Here is a 22,135-nt window from a genome sequence, read left to right on the forward strand (position 1 = left end):
ACAGCAACATAAGTTGAGACTTCATTGTCACTCAGACATCATTTGTGACACAATGAATGCAACACTGACTTATTACTCATGTACAACGCTACCTTTGTAACTACATGTACAGAAGAACATGCCACCATCACAGAAACTAACCATCCCTATCAACTTATTGTTTTTTCTCTTGGTATCTCTGAGATGTGTCCAGGATCTTTAATTAAGTCTGCAGTGTCAGGAGGGGATGTCCATATTACTCCTCTGACATTTCAGCTCCACTGATATGGAAACCAGAAGTGCACAGATTCCATTAAGTGTGCAGGGTGCGTGGCACGGGGCACCCGCGGGATTCCTAAAGTGGCATTTCCTCGGCCTGTCATATCCTCTCTGCGGGTAATGAAATCAGTTTGGCTCCTTCACTCCTACCTCAGCACTGTCTGATATATTGTAGAGTTTTAGTGGAAAGGGGGGGGGGGTAAAGTTCAGCAGGTACAGTGATGAGGACAAAAAAGTTAGAATTTTAAATTTATGTTGCTGTTTTTGAATCAAACACTCAAAGTAGTGATAGAAACTATGATTAGATAAAATAGAAGCAATTTCTTAATTAATGAGGTGTTTCCACCAAAGAAATGTATCTGTCTCATATTTTACAGTCTTGTTTATTTCCATACAAGATTATATTCAAAGCCCTACTTCTAACCAGACTCCCACAAAGTGCAGCACACCTGACTGAGCTCTCCATCATTCCCTTTTCCAGCCCAACTGCCTCATTAGAGAAATGTTTTCCTCACAGGTTCTATTAAAGGATAACATCGCCCGATTTCAGCTCAATTTAGAAATCATTAGATCCTCACTGCCAGGGTTTTAATATTTCCAGTGGAGAATCTTTCACAAGTACAGTTCTAAAATGCCTAAAACACGCATGGTTAGTGTTCCTAAGTAGGAAAAGTCTGATGCATCATAGTATCAAATCTGATCCCACAGAGACCTGTTTAATGTTTCTGAAAGGAGCATTGTCTTTGTGTGTAAAGTCCCGACCATTAAATGAACCCTAACAACACCATCCTGAGACTAGAGGGCTGTGTCAGCCAAGCTGTCAGAGGAGCAGCTGGATTCTTTCTGAGCTGAATCTCTTGAAGACAATTGAACACTTTGTGTGCTGCCTCACCGGAATGAAGCTTGAAGTGGGATTATCTGGTTATCTGCTATCTGCAATGACTGACTCTGCAGTCAAAAAACAAAAAAACAAAAATAGAACTGATGATAGCACAGAAAAATACAGAAGAAAGATTTTTTTGGGCTGCCACTAAATAGCTAAGCTAAGGAGAGGGTGCTTTGGGGTGTGTAAAGCTGAATTCCTTCAATCGTTCCCTGGAAATAAAACAAAACACCTGGTGCTAATTGCTCAAAGGCAACAACAGCACAAAATGATATGCACTCTTCAAGGCCACAAGGACACCTCCTTGTCATCATAAAGTAACAAAAGCCTTAGTTCAAGTGTAGAGGATTGTATAACTATGGCTTCAATTTGCAACAAATTGTTTTGCATCTTCTAAGTGTGTCTTTGGCATGTTTACATGCGAAGACCTTGCATAGCAGGTCAATAAAGGATGTCAACCTCATGAACTTGCTACTTCAAACATTCTCTACAAGGTGAGCATAAATCCATGACTCTGTCCTGTTTTTACATGGAGAAGCTCTGGCTAGGTTAAAAAATGGGCTGCCGGTTCAGCGTCCTAAATTTCACTGGGCCTTGACAGGTTGATGCCATATTTACTGTGTGAAATATAATGCAATGAGATGTGGCTATTAGAATGGCTGTAGCTCTTTTTGATCAGAGCCCTCTGCAGCACAGAGCTGTCAGCGGAGTTCCATGAGTTTTTTATTGGGTCAGAGATGCACAGCTCATCAGGGAGCTGGGGCAGCAGATAGATGGATCCTATGGGCTTCATGTACACGAGTCCGACACAGACAAGCTCAATAGGTCTGGATGTTTCTGCAGTGTTGCTTTACTTAATGTTTAACAACCCTTTACAGCGTGAAAACGGGTAATGAACACACACTAAACTTGTTTTCCCTCCTGTCAGATCTTTTGGAGTGCTTAAACGAGACATTTACATGTAAAACATTTGTGGCCTTGGAATTATAAGGTTCTATCTGCATTTAGAGTGGTTTTGAGATGTTGAGCTTCAAAGCTTTCACATAGCAAAACTGATACACAGCAAAGTTGACTTTTATTTGTGAAAATAGCAGCATGCTAAATATATATAAAAATCCTATCACATTTTTTAGAGCAGTTGTTTTGCAGATATAATCTTCTAATACTGAGAATTAATTTTTTGCTTGGAATCTGCTGAGGGAGGACAAAAATCCTGCTACAACAGTAGACAGTTTAGTCTTACTTTGTTTTAATGCACAAAATCAAAGAATTAATTGCTGAATGAAGTTATGATATTTTGGAAGGGACAGCAATTCAGCAACATAATTTAAACATTAAAACATTTAGCTGAATGAAAGACATTTCACTGGCAGATTTAAATTGACAATACAGTTCCTAAAGTTTCTCTATCAATTTCTGCTGATGCTTTATCTTTATTTTACATTATTTTTCTGTTTGCTGCTTCCCCTCTGTCTGCTGTTGGCTGTTTGTCTTTTCACTGCTCTTCTGGTCTCTACTTTTCTGCTTAGACATGCTAGAGTTGTCACTGTTAAGAGTATGAATGTAATCCCTGCCATCAGTTTTTGTCTACTCAAGTACACAAGTTACAAGCAAAAACCCCAGTTAACCTCCAGTTAATGTCAAGTTTAAAAATTGATAATAACATTAATTCTTTCTAACAAACATTAGCATGAGCAGTTAATTTTAGCAAGCTATCTTTCAACCATGATAGCTCATTTTAAAAATAAACTTCAAGGCAACTTAGTTGGCATCTGTAACAGTGTCATTTATAATGTCTGTAATAAAATCATCAGTTGTGAGGTTTCAAAACGTAAGATTTCACACAAGTTCATGATCTTTTCAGCACCTTTAACCTCAGTCACAGAGCAGTGAGGTGACACAGTAAAGAGGCGGAACCTGATTGGTCCCCCCGTGTACATTCTGAGCACTGATTGGTGCTTTGAAGATATAACCTTTTCTTTTTTCAATAATGTTAAACTGAAAATAAACCTACACAAATTGTTAATAACTTCAAAAAACAGTTTCATGTAAATAACTCCTTTTAGATAAAAACGTCAAATATAACCATATAATTCTAAGGTAATGAATTGAAAAGTCTTTAAAAGTCAAGCAGAAGTGTAAACACACCTGCAAACATATGCTGTATATGCATATACTGTTTTTTTATGCAGGTCACCACATGACAGACAGCAGCACGTTCCATTTCTTTGGGGATATTAGCCAGAGGGGAATAACAACATAGGCTGAACCAAATAACAATGAAATAACCGGCAAGTTCTCCAGCCCAGATCCAGCTCCATTGTGCCAGCTGACATTGACAGAAGCCCCGAGCCTTCCTATAAGAGAAGCCTCTAATATCTTGGAGCCTGCTGATGACTGTGCCCTTTCTTCCCCTTTTCCCCATTGTGTCCAATCCACAGATTCGATTTACAGGCCTTTAAAAATGATTCAAACTTTTACTGCACTGCTCACTGAACATCACGCCGCTGAAATGAAATATAGGAGGAACAAGGCAGACATATTTTATTTGAAAGTTTTACTCACCTCTAATGTCACAGTTGGTACACAGTGCGGGCTCAGACTTTCATTGTTTTAGTTTTTAAGCTCCATTTCACTAAGGCTGTTAAAATTCATTTTACTATTTTTACAGGGAAATGGGCAGTCTGACTTTTAAAGGACACTGATAGTAGATGAAAAGTTTTGAATGAAGAAAAGTCTTTTGATCATTTCCCTCGCTTTCTCCTTTCTCCAGATTAAGTGGATGAAAAAACAAAGCCACAGCAGTCCCTTTGTCTCAGCAGGAAATAGAGTAAGGCCTGAAATAGTTTAATTTGTGACAAGATGCCAATAGCACATAATTATGATGCATTTATTTGCTGTACTGGAGGTGAGGGAAGTGGAGGAAAATGGTTTGAAAGTTACCTGTAATGACATGCTACATTATGTATGCTGTATTTAAGATAATTATTCAGACCTCACGTTGCGTACATATACAGCAGACGATATTCATCCTTGCCCAGGGGCACTGCATTATATATACAGTACAGTAGGCTAGTATTGCATGAATGTATAGGGAGAAAGAGGTGCGAGTTGGTTGGTAAACTGCAGGTAGTGAGCAGTAAACACATTTCATCGCCTCTCATCGTAGCGTTGCAGTGAACTCATTGATCTGCTCACATGTAGAGGAGGGGCAGCTACTGTAAATCACACTTGGGAAATCATCTTTGACCTGAAATGTCACCAGTGGATTTCCACGTGTAAAATGGCCAGGGGAAATGAATGCTAAGGGAGGAGGACAGCCTTGAGAGGGTTGTCAGCATGGACTTCCTGGATTAGTGTTTGGGGATGGTGGTGCGGAGTGACTGAAGCTGTGTTTGTGGGTACGGGAAGTTAATTAATTAAAAACGCTTGTAATGCACCCTGCGCCGTCTCATAATGCCAATGCTGATGCGATGTAGTGAAAGAGGAGGTTATCTGAGCAGACCATGCCCAGAAACTCATTTCATTAGGCCGGCATACTCAATGCCTCTGTATCTTTTCTCTCTTACTGTTATTATCTGCATCTTCTGAAAATGCTGGACCATGTTTCTTAACAGTCTCCAACCTCCACCACTTAAGATTCATCCCATTAATGTCCAGAGCAGTCAATTTACCAGCTTGGTTTAATAGATGAGTCAGGAGGCAGGACTTAGCGGGAGATTGGAGCTGATTACGCCCGTGTTCTGTTCATTTGCACAGACCCCAGTTAATTGACTCCTGAGCAACGATCCATTGGACACACACTATCTGTTGCCAACCTCTTCCTGACCTGACTCATGACAGGGAACAAAAGAGCAGCGCTTGTTTAAACCAACTGGGTGTTTTTTGTCTGTGTATGTCATGTGGCATGTGCGCAGGTTATTTGTTTGTGTGTAAAACGGGGAGAAAGAAAGAGAAGAAGAGACAGAGATGTATTTATCTGCTGCAGAGATAATGTGCAGGAAGAGTAACAGGAAGAAGCAAGAGAAAAGTGAGAGGTAAGATTGATGTACAGTAGATAGCAGAATGTGCTTAATATGAGTCAGCAATTGATTCATAGCTCTATATAAAATGAGAAAGTATGCAATGAACATGTCTAATTCTCCGACGACACATAGACAGCTGCAGACTCTTATCTTACCAGTCATTGCACAAAATGTGATGGACATGCAGATAAAACACACGCACCATATATCGCACCATACTTTTCCATCTGAAGGTGCTTTCACACCTGTAGTTCATTTGGTCCATACCAAGGGCGAAAAAGGACACCTTGTTGACTTTTTGTTCTGGTCCAGTTCATGTTCACACATTTGCTTTTTACGAACTAACCAAGAGGGGTAAACATGAAGTTATTTTGACTGTCGGGTAACTCATTTATTGACTATCTGTCTGAACTCTTCTTCAGTTTCTGATGTATCAGGGAAAATCCCTGCACTCGTGCTGAAACGCATATGTATTTCCTTGGTTACAAAATGATCCTGTTGAATTATAGGCTACACATGGCTTTGGAAAAGTTCGGGACTCAAGCACTGCACATGAGGTTAATAGCTCATCATTTACGTCTGAGTTATCAGATTGGCTTTCACAGGCTTTTAATTAGCTTTTAATGAAGAAGTATGTACTGTGCATTGCGGCTGAGCTGACAATGGTGCTCTCAGTCACTAGTAAGGGGAGCTCCATTGCTAAAAGTTACTGGTTTGTTTAACGATAATGGTGATTCAGTATAACCAGTTCAGTTTAAAGATTTGCTGTTAAAGATTTGTTCATACATGTACTGAACACCTCCACAGTACACCTCCACCTAAATGAACTGCACTAAAAGGGCAAACGCTTTGTTTTAACAGAACCAAACAGGTTAGGTGTGAAAGCAATCAGTGTGTAAAACACACACACATCTTTTCTGTCAACACCAGCAACGAGTTGTCAAACCACACCTGGTAGAAAATTCATGCTGCTGCAACTCTGCCGTGTGCTGTAGTTTTCACTCTCACTATCAATCTGAAAGCATATCGTACAGCATTGACAGTGTTGTGTGACTATCTGGGATTTGAGAGACTGAGCTCAGCAGACCCTTGCTTAAATTTCTGCCAGGGGTCAAAGGTGACATATGAGCTTGTGACAGGTGAAGCAGGCACTTGTCAGCAGCTGTGCCACAGAAACAGAAGTAACCATGGCAACCCAGCATGAACATGTCAACTCTGGAAGCCTGAACAGGCAATGTTCCTCCTCTATCATTATTCTGCTATTAATATGCCAGCTGGAGAAAGTGCCACACACTACACTGCAAAACAACCAAAACAATAACAATAACACATCTTGTAGAGTGATACTGAACGATGCTGGAATCTATGTAGTTGTGCTGAGTCTAAATATTTTCCACTACTTTTGAACATGAAGCATGTATCTGGATCCAGTGCAGCCGCTTAGTGACTCACAATTTTGGAAGCAGGGCATTGGATTTCACTCATAAATGTTTTAAAATCCAGCAATATTTATGATCATCCACTTTTATGGCTAATCTATAGTAGAACCATTAGGCATGCATTAGTGAGCGGAGTATATTTGACCTAATCCTGGTCCTCACTGAGAAGTCAATAGCCTGCATTAAGCCTGCCTAAATAAAAACTATGGCCTGGCAATGTTTTTGCACCAGTCACTTGAGTACCACTTTCAAGACCCTCTCCCTCCACCTCCTGCTAATTGGGACATTCATAACTCGAACATGATCCCTCTGTGACTATTTTAAACCTCAGGGACACAAAGGAAGAGGCAGGGGAGGGGGAATGAGAGACAGACTAAGAGAGAGAGAGAAACAAAAAGAGGTAAAAACAGACAGATGTATTACTACGTATTACCTCTCCTTCAAATGACTTTTATATTTATGACTTTAAATATTATTTGAGCTACAGCTGGATTCTTAAAATGCTCCGAATGGGCTTATCAAATTTGTGTTTTGATAATTACATCAAAGTAAGGAGCAAATGTATAAAAACTGGATTAGTGGCGCCATGGCAGCTTCTATGAAAACAGCCTAATAGGCAATTCGGCGTCCTACTGAGTGCACTTCTAAGGTACAAACTAAGATGTGACTGTTACTGTCTGCAAATGCTACAGTGTTCCTTTTTTTGCTACTTACGTCTGAGTCACGCACAACCGCTGAATTTAACAAAAGGTCCAATCAAAGCATTCACAAAAAAGGACAAAATCTTCTCTACTAACTCCAGATTTTCACTCTTGAGAAGAAAGAGAAGTCTGTTGGCGTGGTTCCACCTTCTCCGCTTTGACAGCTGGCTGGTACAAACCAATGCTGCTGCAATATTGTAGCTTTGGGCGTATGTGCTGTGTTTGTGAGATAAATGGCGACATGTGGAAGACTCTCCACAACACTCCACTTTCTTTGTCACCTAGTCAAACTCTCAGGCTGCTCTGGATCAGCTGTCTGGCTGAGGTGAATGGAGACATGACGGGTGGGACGGCTGTCAGGAACTGTTCCCAGAAGCCGTCGGCCACTGCGGCTTATCACACCCTCAAGTGTGTTATATCTCTGCTCCTCTCATCACGCCCAGGGATCTACTGAGAAGTACAAAGAAAAACCTTCAGCAAAAATGATAGCCTCAGTTCAACCAAGATGTGTCACATGGCTGTCTCCCAAGAAAATGCACCAGATAGGTTTCAGTTATGGCAACATTGTCAAAGCAGGCTAATGAGAAGAGGCATGTTAAACTGCTTAAAATGCAAATGCCCTTTGCATTTTCCCAAGAGCTTTTAAGTGGTTTGAGACGTTACATGTCTACAATTTGAATCCAATTTATAGACATACTGACCCATGAAAATCACATGCAAATGGAGGATCAGTCGTGCCCAGGTTAAGTGAGCGATCTTGGTAGCGGGTAAGAACTTTACGGCTCACAAATAGCAAATGGAAGGCTGGATGAGGCCCACTTGAGTCCCTCTTTCTCTCTCTCTCTCTTACTCTTCTTCCTCAATAACCCAGCCCCGACATGAATATAAATGGAGACCGATGAAGAGCAGGGACCGGGTGCCGGTGAATGGCTTTCTGCTCGGCCTCCAACAGCAGCGCACCCCTAATGGGTTCAGCCTGACTGGATTCAATCATGTCCCCTGATACCCTCTGAAGAGGATGCAAATTGTCAGTCAGACCCCTCTCCGCTCCCTTCATGCTCCCCCATCTTTTGCTGCTGTCTTCACCTCGTTCCCAGTGATCATCTTGCCATCATTCACCTTGCTCTTACTTCCCATTTTCTCTTCTTACAGCCTTTTACATATTAGCCCTCCACCTCCTGCTTTCCTGTTCAGTCTGTCTCGATCTGCTCCGAAGATATTGACATGAATTTCATCCAGGTTGAATAATATAATGAATGCAGAGAAGGTCATATGCATGCAAAATTCAAGGGAAATATTGCTTATCTAGGATGCATGTTTGAGTGTTTGTGCTGCATGTATGAGTCTGTGGCATTTAAAAAAAAAAACATCCCTCCGCTCTAATAATGGGAAGATAAACAGAAGATTTCACATGAGAATTTCTATTATTTCCATTCAAGAGAGAGGAGTAACCGGTCCACTGACTCAAGAAACACTGGGCAGCCCAGTAAAAATGAAAGAGGATAATTATGTTTTTGTTTAATCCAACCATTTTAGGCAAACAGCAATAGCTAGGAGGAGATGACATGTTTTGATTTGTAAAGGTTAATGTATTTATTGGTTTGCCTCATAATGCAATCATATTTCATTAGCTTCATGTAAAAGCAATCAGACTGTGAAAGCTCTTGCTGGGAGGCAGGCACAATGAGGAGAAAATTAAAAATATTTCCACACTGGATGACAACTTAATCCGCCCTGTGGGCTACAGGTGCACCCTGCTTCCCTTCAAAATGGAGGGACTTCTTCATGAGTCACATTAGTTTGTGCTACACAAGGAATAGGCATGCTGGGGTGTCCTTATGGCCTAATGGTCTAAGACGAATACCATCTGACCGAAACTTGGTTGGATTCCAGCTAGGGCCTTTGTTTCCAACAAGTCATCATACCCAAAGACCAAAATAGGTAATTTCTCACTGTCTTTCAAAATAACGCAAATGTGTATTTTCTGATCTCACGCCACTATGGTTAAGGTTAGGATAAGTTAAGGCAACTAAAACTACATAGTTAAGGTTTTGGAAAAATGTAGGGTCATAGCTTTTTTCCCAAAAAAAGTGTTATTCTTATCTTTTTCTAAAATTCTTGTGAGCTACTGCAATAATATTTTTTACAAGGAATTAAGAAAATTATTCAAAACTTTATTGTGACGGATATTACATGTGGCTTGAATAACAAATGTTGAATCTTTTGGAATGATCCCTAGTTTTATCCCTCACTGTCCACAGTGATTACCATGTTTTTTAATGATTATTATTCAAAATGTCTGACTGACCAATAGGTTTAAGATGAAAGTGTATGGCGTTTCAATGCATAGCAATGATTGACGTTGAGGTTATATGTATTCTGAGCAGAGTCAGTGATTGGTGTTTGTATTCACCTGTTAACTCTATGTGATTTCATTCTGGGTGAAGTCACAGTGATTAGCGATTACATTCACCTGTTAACTTACCTGACCTACATAAGTAGGGATTGTATCCATGCATTTGTACGCACTGATGAATTCCGGACAGCTTAAAACGTTTTGTGTATTGCCAGACGGATGATTAAGTAAACTTACTGAATGACGAGACGGTGTAGTCCCTCATTCGTCCAGGAGTGTTCCATCGTAGAAAAGGTTTCAGTCGTAGTCATCTGGACACTGTTTTCAGAATCAAGACGTTTCGGCTCCCATCTCCCATGTTTCTTTGGCCCTGCCCTCAGGGAGGAGTCTTCCTGAGTGTCTGCTGTTTACCCTGCCTAGTTTCACCTGAAACTGACCTTCTTTTATTTCCATGATGGCCCAGTAATCAGGCCTATTGTTGTAAGAAACACAGAGTAGCTTAAATTTCTGAGTTCTCAGACCATCTTTACAATTGAGAATGACTTCCGGATGGGAGCCGAAACGTCTTGATTCTGAAAACAGTGTCCAGATGACTACGACTGAAACCTTTACTGAATGAAATATTTCTGAGTACGACCCTCTTTCTTTGTATGGGTCATAGCTTTAAAAAAAATAAACATTGAGTTGTCACAGTCAAACACTTTGTACGGCCACCATCCATGCATACTGACCTCCTCCCTAAAGGTGCGTTCAGGTAAAAAGCGAAACAGATTTTAGATATGACTGCATATAAAGTCAATGGAAAGAGAGTGGGTGCGAACATATTGAGGTGAAACACATCCGTGCTACTTGAAAATGTTTCAACTTGGGAATGAAAAATGTGTGATTATCTTGAGGCTTTCTGGCTCTACTTCATTAACAAACAGATGAGAGGAAAAGGAGAAAGACTAAATAGAAAACAGCAGAACGATAGTTCCTGGTACGTTCTGAGAGCAGAAAGACATCAAACTGATAACTGCAGCTAACGTACAGTTATTTCACTCGAATAAAGAGACTGCACAAACAGTCCAGCAGTCAAATTTGAAAGCAAAAATGTCCATGTTTTCTTTTCACGCTCTTCTTATGCGGTGGTTGGCGAACCAGCTTAGAGGTGCATATTGTTGCTTCATAGCTGCTCCAAATATATAGCAGAGACACTGAGGGATAGCTCCCACAGTGGAAACGGTATTGCCAAATCTCTACCAGTGGACACATTTTTACCGTCGCACAGTACATACACTGTCATATCGCCCAACCCTAGTTTCTATCATTTCACAGCTCACACTGTCAGAATCATTCACTAACATTTGAAACAAAGCTCATATGGAACAAGATGGTGCTGACATGATTAATGACATGGGTGATGTACTGCAATTAGCTGTGATGAACTGCAGGACTCTTTGGATACTCTGTAAATAATTGATTTTAAAAGGAAACATCAGATGTAGGCATTCCAAAACTACAAGCATCAGTGTCACTAGGTGATGTATGGAAACCCAGTTAAGAGCCCATTTCCCTCCCATTCCACCGGGATTGGAGAGGCCTCAGTAAATAACCACCACATTGCCAGAGGGGGAAAGGCAGAGAGTGGAGACGTGTTGAGAGGAGAAAATCTCCCGTACTCTCACCACCTTTCTTTCTCTCTCTACTTCATGCTTACGCTACTTCATGCATTAATTCTTTCTGGTTTCTCTCTCAACCTCCCCCCCGTCTATATGTCTCAATCTCCTTTGCTTTCTTTCCCTCTCAATCCTGCTTCTTTCATTCCTGTGTGCATGGCGGACGAGTGCTGAAAGGAAGGTGGAATTGGATGCCTCCCTCGCAGAGCTTTCCTTTGAGACTTGTAGGAGATTTGGTTTTGCTGGAGTGAGTCGTTACAGCTCACTGGCTCATCATCATCCCAAACATCAACTGTCTGTCATGGTCAGCTACGGCCCTTAAGAGTTGAACGCATTCAGGACAGCAAACATGCTTCTATCACGCCATTCAGTACATGTACTTGTGATATTACACATGATGATTCATCTAGGACATACTATAGATGTTCGTCATTGATGGTTGTCATTTCCTGTTTTGATTGAAGGGATGAACACACCATTGCAATGCTCCTCAGGGCTGTACTCAGGTCCTGGATTAAATTGCAGTCGTTTATCTAGATTTGGAGAGTCACTCCAACAGATGTGTGCTCTATAATGCTGCTTTCAAGTATGGCTGAGTCATTCCTAGTGCCTCTCAATAAAGAGTCTCCAACTCCAGTGAATCGTATTGGAAAATCCAATCCTTTGTGGGTGGAACTCTGGGTGTTTGGCATTCAGTAGCGGCTGAATTTTTCCTCAGGGCTTCACCACCGCTTTTGACAGATCATAATTGTCAGCAAAGGGAAAATGTTGAACACCCTTGTCTCATGGCTGATGAAAAAGGTTACTCCTCCATATTACACTAACCTGCTGAGTCACCAGTACATTCGGCGGCAGCGGTGGAGGCTGACAGCTCAGTTGTCCATTTCCCCCTTTTTCTTCCCCATCTCTCCACAGCAAAGCAACAGAGGGTTTAATCCCTTCCCACAGGTTGAAACCATCTCCTCTCTTATCTCCCTCTCTTTCTGCTTCTCTTTGAGTGACGGACAGGCAGCTTGAGCCGTTATGGAAGGCAGCCAGACAGGTCAAAGGTGACTGAGCGGAATAATCCCTTTATGAAACCCTCCTCCCCCACTGAAATAAAGCTGGCGTGAGGAAGGTCAGCGTGTAGGCTCTGTCCCTCCTCAGCATCAGCCAAAGATTGTACTGCTCTATTCACTCTCTTACCTTGAGAAGCACACAGCTGGCTTATCGTATTGGAATTGGCTGTGCAGTATGAATGCAGCAGAAGAGAGAAGCCAGATGAATGTTTGAATGGGGCTCGATTGTTAATGCCTGTTTCACTCTATCTGCCGCCAGCTTTTCTCTATCCTTTATCTCTTGTTTCTCTCTCTCTTACTTTTATCTCAGTCCATTCTTCTGCACATTCCCTAACTCTATGTGCAGGGAATTGAATCCGTCTCCTGTCTGTGATCTGTGTGTTTTTAAGATGACCTGAGTAGTGAGTCTTGCTCAAAGGGATCATGCCTTTTTGTATAGGTCAGCTTAGGATCAAATGTTCTACTGTAACACTGTGTCCAGATGAATACAGTAAAAAAATCTGTTGAGGAAACACTCCAGTGACTCTGAAGCTTGTCTAAGTCACCTTTAATGTTTGTTTTTGTTTTGCTTATACATTTCTAAATGCAGGTCGTAATCAAAATGGCAGATGGAAATAAAGACAAATTGTGTTGCTTTAAAGCTGCACTAATCAATAATATTATATTAAAAATGGAATAAATGTGTAATGTGAAGGGGTCACTTGTAATGATGAACCCACAGAGAACTATCACACAGTGTGTTGGCATCTTTCAGCTTGTTGTTGTGTTGGTTGTACGGCCGCAACTTTACAGTTTTGCTTTACTCTTACTGCTATCATCAACGCTGTTTCCAGCAGCAGGCAGCTGTTTTCAAAAAAAGGTCTAATAAATCCACCGTATGCTAGCTGCCCAGTACCAAATGGAGGACAAAGTTAGTGACTAGCTGATGAACAAAGTGGATTATTTACCAGCTAAAGACCCAGATACGTATTGTTACTCTGGCACATTTACTTTGTTTTTGTTTTTTTATGTGTCAGTATTGATCAATGTGCATTGTTCCCTACAAAATAAAAAAACATTTTCTCCTGTTCATCATGTGACAATGTTATCTAAAGGTTGAGTTCAGTTAATAAAAACAGCAAAGGTTAAGTGTATAGTTTGGCTGTGGCAACTAAGGTTAGGTCACTGAAAAATGAGAACAAGGTTTTGGTCATCGCTAAATAAGAAAGCTTGAAGGTAAAAACTAAAACTTAACTCAGCAGATGTTAGGTCAAGTCTAGTCATGTCTTTTTTATGAAATCCTTTTGTGGTAAAATTCATTTATTTTACTTTTCACAACTTTTGGTTCACTCTCACCACAGACACAGCAGACATCTGTTTTCAGTGGAAAAGCTCTGACGAACCAACTGTACACTAACCTGCCCAGTACCAAACATCAGAAAAACAAAGTTAGTGACTAGCTGGTGAACACAGTGCAGCATTTAACTGCTAAAGAGCCAGATATTTCTTTCAGGAGTTGTTGGAGACAAAAACACAATAAAACAGAGAGAATTCAAATGATTGGTAATGCTGGTCCATGTCTGTTAGATGTGTAAATAGGTAACTGTTTGCTTACATAACAACTTTATGAGGTGTTAATATGTTGCTATCTTGTTTACAGGTTATTGCAATGCCCACCAGGTGGCCAAAAAAAAAAAATTCATGCAGGTTTAAAAATCGTAGTTGGCTGTGAAAATAATGTAAATTGCATTTTTTTGCAGGGTAACTTAATATGGATGTTTACAAGGTACAGAGAATTCTCCCAAAAAGTCTCACTGACTCATTTTTTATTTGGTTAAGGTTGTTAAGATTTGAAATTTGATTCAGGTGCATATGGTAGCTCTAAACTCTAGTCTTGTCACTACACAGTCCCAATCTGTATTATCAAGCAGTCAAATTAATCACTCTCTCTTTTTCACACTGGCTCCTTGATTAATTTCTGACATCAGTTAACTAGTGTTGAGGAACATTGACAGCTGTCATTCTGAGGAGGCCTTGAGCACTTACATATCTATTACTTTTCCAATTTGAAAAGTGAAAAGAAGTGGGTTCCATTTTTGTTTGTCTCCTTGTTCTCATCAGCATCACTCTCTTTATCACGCTTTTTTCTCTCAGCGAGTCCCCTGTCTCATCAGTTTAATAGTGGTGTATTGAGCAAAGCATTTCCACAGGTGGTCTCCTTGGGCCAGAACCCAACCCCACTGTCCCTGGTCCAATTACAGCAAGAAGGAGAGGACATTTTTATTGGTCTGTGAGGGGACATTTCCATGGCTGCCATCGTCTCCAGGAGTAGAGTCGTCTAGCGCTCAATTACTCCTACATCCTGAACCGGCAAGGGAAGGAAAACGTCCCCTGCTGAGAACTGCAGAGTCCCAGCGCATTACCAACACAGAATTTCTGACCTACTTCAAACACAAAAACCTCACAACTTAGTTTCACTGCTAACTCCTGTATATGATTGAATATGTGGGGAGTATTATTCCCCTGCAGTTTGGTAGAGAGTCACCAGCACACAGACTCTTTAATAACATACTATTCCATAAAACACATAAAAAAAACATTTAAAGTAATTTCAATAAGTTTAAGTGCAAAGATGCCATAAGAAATAAATTATGCAAGATACACATTAATATCAAGTGAAAGCCAATTTAATAACAATAATATCTATCATTTGTAAAGGATTTTACGAAAAACAAAGTAGGCCTTCAAAAGCAATTTATATTCAAACAAACCAAAAAAAAAAAAAACCTGAATCCATGCCAGTGGATGTTTTGTATGCAGATGATCTGGTTATATTTCCTCCCTGCAGTGCTGTTTCTCAACAGTACGAGTGTACAGTATGTATGCAAAATGGTGCTGACTTCGATTTAGTTCCAAAAAGAAAAATGTAATGATAACAGACAAAAGAACATAAAATTTATTTTTCTTGAATTCTTTTTAAATTCAGATGGTCTTAATGGTCCAGTGTGTAACATTTAGGAGTGTGTTTTCATTACCTTAGAATAAGCTGTTTTTATCTACAGAGGGAGTGGGTCCCCTTCCACGGAGGTTGCCATGTTGCACCGCCATCTTTCTATAGTAGTCCAGAACGGACAAACCAATCACTGGCTCTAGGTAGGGCCTTTCGCCTTTTTCGCGGCCACCGTAGTTTCTCCTACACGCTTGGAACGGGACGATGATCGAAGCGGTATTCAAATAGCTGCAAACTGCAATTTCAACACTAGATGCCACTAAATCTACATATTGGCCCTTTAAAGTGAGCAGTGAATTCAGATGTCTTGGGTAAGCAATTCACAAATGATTTACTGAATGACAACTACTGAGTGCACCACTTGTGAATTTCAATGTTCTCATTTGATGTAAAAATCTCATGGCTTTCTAGATGCTGCTAGGTATAAAAAGAGCAGAGACTGACAGGTGCTGATTTGTTTGCCAAGTTTTATAGTGTTAGTCATATGTTCATCAGCATAAATATGCCCACATGCCAGACAGTAATAAGCAACCTCATATATAAATGCATGAGCAGATAGAGAACAGCATAATTGGTGTTAGCAAAAAGTACCTAAAGTACACACATTATATGTCTGAGATGTGGTGATGCTGATGCAGGAATGTATTTGTACATTTAAAGAATATGTGACAATGTTTTGGAGTTTTGTGTTGTATGTTATATTTTATTCATAATGGTATCTATGATGGTGGGATGCAAACTGCGATCTTTGGTGTTGAAGTTAGATGCTTTCTACTCCTATCCATACAACCTGACCTCACTCCCTAAAGACCTTTTACAGTGGGATAACCAGTAGGTGATATGAGGAGGGGATGCCATCCCCCTTGTTAGCAAAATGGCCAAAATGAATCCCCCTTGTTACCTAGTTGACCTTCCCCAAATAAAATATGTTAGTCTAGTCTGCCTGACTCATTGATCCTTTATCTGACTGAGGTTTGTGCAAGTTGGACTCTATGGCCCCAACCACGGCTCTGAAATATCAGTAGCCAAACTGTAATTTGTATTGATAAATCCATGCCGCTGTGTGTGGTGCTGAAGTAGCAGACGGATTTATAATTGCTCCTTTTTCTCTCAGTCTCGCCTTTCTGTCAGTTTCGTCTTAGATCTCTAATATTCTGTAAACTATATAGGCTACTATAAATACTCAATTCTATTCTATATATATATATATATATATATATATATACTTGTAGCCTATATACTCTTGTCTTTATTGAGTTTAAGGAGGTTATTAGATATCCAACATTTAAAATCCGCCAGGCAGCTTTACAGGCAAGTGAACTTTTGGTGTTATCCAATTTAATTTACAAATATATTTGCATGTGGACATTTTAGCAGTGGATGGACATTTGACTATGGATTATTTGGCTAAGTAGTAGCATACAAATACAAAATTGTAGAGGACTTAGGTCAGAACCAAGAGAAACTCCACAATTCAGAGTGTCAGTTGAGGATATAACATTATATATATAACATTCAAGTGCCCTTTAGAGAGATATCAATGACTTGAGAGCGGTGTCTGAGACTCCTTTCAAGGCTCAAAATACTGTGATCAGCCATAAAAGCAAAACCCAGGTCAAGTTGAAATAAAACAGTCCCCTCACCAGCATCAGTAGCATGGAGGAGATCATTAGTGAACTAGCCCAGACGCCAAATGAGGTCAGGATCTGGCAGAGAATGACCACTGGCAACTATGTGTATATATATATATATATATGCCCTGTACTAATGGGATGATAAGGGGCAGCTGTACTGACAGATGATTGGGTCAGGTGACGGCTAGGAATAGAAGATGGTATGCGAACTGCCCATCCATCTAACCCAACCTCCTCCTTAAGACTTAATACAATGATATAATGTCTTCCACCTTTACTTAACATAAATATAGACACCAGTGAATTAAAAATAGTCCAATTATAAAGGAGTGAAGTGTGTCAATGACTAATTGACTTGAATTTGCCTCTTGATGAAAATGAGAAAGAAAAAAAAATATTTGTTTATGGCTATGAAACAACAATTTGCTTTTGTGGAACTGTGTGTATCACTTCCTCTTAGAGTTTGTACAGACATGTTAGCATTTATTCTCACAGGATCTGCTGACAGAATAGAAAAGCTGAAGGTAAAGCCTGAGAAGTTTATGTGTGGAGAACTGTATATCCACTAACCTTGCCTTTTACACTTAAAATTCCAATGTTACAAATTGACAATATCCTCCAGCCAGGTTCCCTCAGTAATGAACACCTGTGAGCAAAAGCAGAAAAAGGACGCTCTGATAAATGTAAAATAAATTATTTCTACAGATCAGGCTCCTTCATTTCATTAATCATCTTCTTCCCTTCACCATCCACCACTGAGCAAGAGATGCCGCTGCATACTTCTTCCAAATGAATTTTCTCTACCTGCCTTAATCTTTCCTTCTTTTTTGCTATTTTCTTTCACTCCTTCTGTCTCTGCCTCCCTGTGTCACTCAACCTATCTCTCTGATAGATTATAGAGTGAGTGTCTATGGAGAGTAGGTTTACTAACACAACAACTCCCCTCATCAGATGAAGAAATGTGTGGTTTGCTCCAGTGAGAAATGTTGAGATGTAGGAATAATAGTGGATAAGGTCTCACTTTTTACAGGAAAGCAGAAAGCTGCTGGGGGGGCTTTAAAATGGTATTTTGGTACTGCTAGCGGGTGCATATTGAAGCTTGTTGGCTGCACTGGAAGGAAGAATTTTATTAGCCACAGGGAGAAACAGACAGAAAGAGAACGACAGAATGAGAAAGAAAGACGGAGAGCGAGAGAGTGATATTGGCAAACGCTGCTGTCTAACAGGGCTGCCCAGATCCAAACACAGAGTTGGCCAGTGATTGGTCGGTTGTGGTTAGGTCTTGGCACTGGCTGCAGCGACAGCTGTTTGGAAATGATGGAAGCCCCTGAGAAGGGAGACAGGGAAGAGCGGGACCACGACAACAATCCAGAATTACTGTGAAATTCTGTTGTCCCAGTCCATTCTCCCAACACAGCTCAGACTGACGCAAAATTAAAAAATAGGAGACTGCAACAAATCAACAAAAGGAAACAAATTAAGATAAAATGGGAGACTTGTGTTGGTACTGCACGTTGCTGAAAGGAATATGTAGTAATTGGATGCCTTCAATCTTAAGTTCTCCTCTGAGGCTTGTTTGTGGGCCCGTTTGATTTCACGCCTTCATCTCAGTCCAATGGGACAGATCATAAAAACATTAAGCGCTGAAGACAAAATGAAATTCAAGTGTGCATGCTATTAATGCTCCTTACAAAAGGAAACATCAACAACTAAGCACAAATACAAATAAGCCTATTTATTGCTAATCAAGCCATTTTGTGCAAATATAGCTTGACAGTGTAGAAACACTAATCAATGTGGTAATTACTCTGGAGTTCCTGCTTAATGTGAATCTGGTCACTTAACATGTGGTGTGCTTTACCCAACAGAGATCCAGATGGCAGCTTCACTGCTGATAACAGCATTCCCATTAGATTATTACAGAACTATGTGAATAGAAAGGCACAGTCCAAAGGCAAAAACACATCAACACAGGGCTAAAAACACATCCCGGAACAACTACCACACTGCTCCTATTTTTTTGCCCAGTTTTCAGCCATAAGAGGAGGTTTCTGTTAACAGCTACTATTTTACCTACTCAGGTACTCACATCACCCTTCGAGTAATCCAACAGATAAGTTTATCCGGATATTCATCATCAAGTTAATTAGTCTGTACTCCCCCACAGCACCAAAACTATCCTCACTGTCTGCCAGCTTATTTAGCCCTTCAGCTGTGCATTGTTGTGAGTAGCACAGGGTTCATTTTCTGTGAAATGTCAGACTGTGAGTGAGTCAGCCATGGCAGGTGCGTGGGATTGGCATATACTGTAAATCTCTTGTTAACAGTATAATGAGTTAAAGGGGAGCTCCTCCGTATGGAAGGAAATGTGTTGGAGGAAAACATACTCCACACAAACAAGACTTTCACCTGCCTGCATGGCTTAGGCACAGTGGATACACACACATGCATAAACAAGGACAGTGGATGGCTTTCATTCGGAGCCAGCAGATTCACTTTGTGAGCGAGTGACAGAAGGATGCTCACAGGGTCTTTCCGGCTGCCGCTGCCGATGCAAGTTTATTTCGGTGGTGGGAAACATCCAAAAGGGGCAGACCGTAAAAATGAATCCCCACTCATCACCACAAAAACAGGTAGAAAGAGTACAGCCAGTTCATTATAGATAATATGGTGATTGCAGAGCCCTGATGAGACACTCTGCCTTCTATTAAAAGTGCTGTGCTCGGAGCATATTTCAGTCTCACCCCTCAAATGCTGGAAGGCGATGACTAAAAGTGACACATTCATTCATCCTCCCTCCACACCCTCACACACATACATGTGCACATGGGTAGACTCAGACACATTCAGAGTGAGCTGAAGGCTATATACTTGCATGTCTCCTGACGTTGTGGATGGGAGGTTAAGATGTAAAGAGGGATGGGTTGATAAAGCATGCTTCATTTGCTGATGAAGTCTTGATGCAGAAGTGGGCAGTCTTGCTTTAAGACATGTGATCTCTCTCAGCTCTCTCTCTCTCTCTTTCCAGCTGGGCTACATTGTAATACACACACACACACACACACGCACGCTTGCTCACACACACACACACACACACACACACACACACACACGCTCTGCCTCTCTGACACAGACTCTCTACTTAGTGCGTTGGAGAGAGGACTGAGGCTCACACTATCAGCACAGCTTCTCAATGGGGGGACGCAGCCAAGAGCAGACAGAGCAGTCATTCCACTGGAGCCTTCCGCTGCACGCGTGAGAAGGAGACGACAAGTGAGGAGGGTAAATTCATCACAACATAGGAGTTCTACTGACGGAGAAGAGAGACAGTCTGAAGGAAGGAGAGGACAAGAGATTTGCTTGTATGTGGCTGATACAGCAGTGACATGATCAGCTTTCCATCCCTCAGATCCTGGCCAGTTTGTGACTTAGACCCCTGGGTGTTTTGCTTTTGGTGACTGTGTTGTCACGGATTTCAAAAGGAACTGAGCAGCGGGGGTCCAGAGGAGAGAATACTGAGGAAAAAGAACAGCATTTTAGCCCCTTTTGTGTGGTGTTCGGCTTACCTGGTACTGGAATTTCGGACGGGAATCCTTGGCTTCAAAGTATGGATGGATTTAAAGCAGAGGAGTGAGTCTGCTGGGCAGGCAGGCAGTGATTCTGACTGAGCTCCTTTCCTCCTGAACGCACTGTTCAGGTAAGGGTGTGGGACTTTCGAGGAATACCTCTGGTGTTGGGGGACGGGATGGGTGGGGTGGGGTGGGGCTTGATTTACTAGGACAACTTTATCTTAGGATACACTTCCCACAAAACACTGCTTATTGAAAAATGTCGAGTAAAGATGATGTGACTGTATGCAAGTAGTGAAATATGAAAAACAGCTTCTACTAAAAAACATCCTGTGCATCATAATACACATATTCTTTTTGACCAATATGTTATATACCTTTCAAACATGTTAAATGGGGCAAATATGTTGCATCCCTCACTAGTGTCCATACTGAAATACATACTTTAAGTGCATGGTATTTAACACAATTCTGTTTAAGATGTATTTATCAGACAGGGACCTGTATCATCTCGATCATCCTGAGTGGTTTACTCCCTTTTGTATGACACGCAGACACATAGCCTATGTTTTTGGGAGTCATCGCCGAAGTTGTCTCCACAGCAGCAAAAGTGCAGGCTGCGAGAAACAAAACGAGTCTAATTTTGTTAAATCAACGCTGCACGCAGGTGCATCAGTACCTTGTGCGCCTGCAGGCGAGTGTGCCGTTTCTACACCTCGACCGCATTTACTGTCTCACGCAGGACTTGCCAATTACGCATAGACGAGCTGTGCTCTCTCGTTTTACGTGACACTACAAAACTGAAAGTAAACTGCTTTTAATGTCTTTCCTTTTCGCATGGAAAACAAGATGGATAGCCTAACGGCATTTATAAAAAATGCTCTCGCGCTGAGAAATGAGGCTACAACCGCCAGAGCCAGAGTTTGGTTCTGTTTTCTTGAAAGCCGCTTTATTTCCCTCTGAAGTTCCTTTAAAATGATGCCCATGCTTGTTGGTTTTATTTAAAGTCTGCCGTGCGTCTTCCCCTCTGGTAAAACGCTGCTGGAAAGAACCACATTTTATTTTCGGCAAGAAAGCCTTCCGATGACCGGGAGGAGCTCAGAGTCTCTATGCAATATGCAGTTAACCATGCAAGCGCAACGATTCTTTTGAACATGCAGCCAGCTTGACGAACAGAAATACTGTGTGGTTTAAAAAAAAAGAGGAAAACACACCCGTGGGACCAGTTCACATTTCCACAAAACCGAGGATTATGGTGGATTTAGTGCAGGGGTGGGGATTTACAATGTGCTGTTAATAATTATATGCTTAATTTTCGCTGAATATCAAGCAGTCTCAATGTCACTGCGGGCACAGAACACACGGGCAACATTTAGTAGCCTAATGGCTTTTGTGGTCTAGTTGGAGCAAACAAGCAAGCAGCGGCTTTGGTGCTTTCAGGAAACAACGTATTGGATCAGGCCTGCTTCCATGGCACTTACTTCAGGCATTTGAAACATTTCTGTCTATACAGACTCCATATTTAAATGTGAAATTTCCTCGGTTTGAAGTTCATGTTGAAAAGA

General features: G+C 41.0%; 1 protein-coding gene across 5 annotated transcripts in view; it reads left to right on the forward strand.

The window, feature by feature from the left end:
* The first annotated feature begins 20,056 nt into the window (after positions 1–20,056).
* The window catches only part of LOC122864792 (chemokine-like protein TAFA-1), a 109,380-nt gene continuing 107,301 nt past the window's right edge, over positions 20,057–22,135 (forward strand). For 2 of the 5 annotated variants that reach the window (XR_006375297.1, XR_006375298.1), the window contains exon 1: positions 20,057–20,698. The gene's annotated coding sequence lies outside the window, so the exon portion shown is untranslated. The remainder of the gene's footprint in view (positions 20,699–22,135) is intronic. The other 3 variants (XR_006375299.1, XR_006375300.1, XM_044172467.1) reach the window with 2 other exon arrangements.

Source organism: Siniperca chuatsi, linkage group LG2 (assembly GCF_020085105.1).
Source record: "Siniperca chuatsi isolate FFG_IHB_CAS linkage group LG2, ASM2008510v1, whole genome shotgun sequence".
NCBI classification, from domain to species: domain Eukaryota; kingdom Metazoa; phylum Chordata; class Actinopteri; order Centrarchiformes; family Sinipercidae; genus Siniperca; species Siniperca chuatsi.